Below are 1,574 nucleotides of genomic sequence, written 5' to 3'. Positions count from 1 at the left end.
ACTGCCATTCCATTGTTCGTTGATTTGCTCGAGTGGGCACCAGTAACGTCTCCATTGTGATACTTGTTACTGTTTTTGGAATGTCGAATATGCCATGGGTAGGTTGCCGGGGTCTGCCTTGTGGGCAGGATACTCTCGGTAGTTTGCTGGGCTCTCCAAGAGGGACGGAGGAATTGAACCCAGGTCAGCTGCATGCAAGGCAAACGCCCTACTCACTGTGCTATCGCTCCAGCCCTAACAAATGTAGCAAAGAATATCGAGAGTAAAAAAACAAGCAGAAATTCATTGCAAAAATACTATAAGATATTAAATATACTTTTAAATGTATAAAAATTGTTGTATAATACAGATATACCCATATTTACTTAGTACACCTTTATTGTTGGATGCTTAAATTGCTTCTGTATTTTCTTTTGTATAAACAATGTATGTTAACAATTTTGCATAGTTGCATTCCTAATTGTGCAATACTGTTATAAGTATTTATATTTAAAGTTGTGATATATATTTTATTATCCACACATTTTCACATCCAATAACAAAACTAAAGTGGAGTCTATCTCATTAAGTCATCATATTTAGTGCTGAATACAATCTATGTACTTAGTGAAAGAAAATAAGGTAGAATACTACATATAGAACTGTTTGGAAAAATCAATTGTTTTAAATTGTTTCCAAATCACTTCTCATGTAGACTATGGTGATAGAGATAAAATAAAATTAAACTCTCCTCTAACAAAATAATTGCTGAAGTTTCAATATTTAGGCACTTCCCTTTAAAAAATGTATATGAAGATTAACTTTTGGAAAAAATATTACAATTTCTCTCAACAATATTTTAAAATTATTCGCTGTTTAGACCTTTTATAATTCTTTTCAGTTAATTGTATTCCAGCGGCAGGGCGTTTGCCTTGCACGCAGCCAACATGGCCGACCCGAGTTTGATTCCTCCACCCCTCTTGGAGAGCCTGGCAAACTACTTAGAGTATCTCGCCCGCCCGGCAGAGCCTGGCAAGCTCCCCGTGATGTATTCGATATGCCAGACACAGTAACAACAAAGTCTCCAATGGAGATGTTACTGGGCCCGCTCGAGCAAATCGATGATCAACGGGAGGGCCTCTCATTTCTCTGATTAATTGTATTCCAATAAAATTTAATTAAGCTATTAAACTGCTCTTAGTAGCAATAATTATGAGAGAGAGAAAGAGAAAGAGAGAGAGAAAGAGAGGAGAGAGATCAATTACTATTGGTTTGCTATCACTTTCTATTTTTCTGTTTTCTGTTTTCTTACATAACCAGATATGTATGAACGATAACTTCAGTAGATTTGTTCATTTAATTATGTATAAATATTTTTTTCTTGCAGACTTCGAAACAAACACAGCCAGTCTTCCACTTCTGTGTACTCATTTTCACAGTAGCCAAGTGATAAATTATTGATACTCTTAAAATTCATGTTCTGTTTAAAATAGTCATTTTTAAAATCTTATCAGCTAGTGAAAATAGTTGCTGTTATATAATTTTGCTACAGTATCTTCCATAGTGTCTTTTTTCCCCCTGATTTTATGATGTGA

This window comes from Sorex fumeus, unplaced genomic scaffold, assembly GCF_029834395.1.
Source record: "Sorex fumeus unplaced genomic scaffold, SorFum_2.1 ptg000054l, whole genome shotgun sequence".
In the NCBI taxonomy this organism is placed as follows: Eukaryota; Metazoa; Chordata; class Mammalia; order Eulipotyphla; family Soricidae; genus Sorex; species Sorex fumeus.
This window is presented reverse-complemented; position numbering follows the sequence as displayed.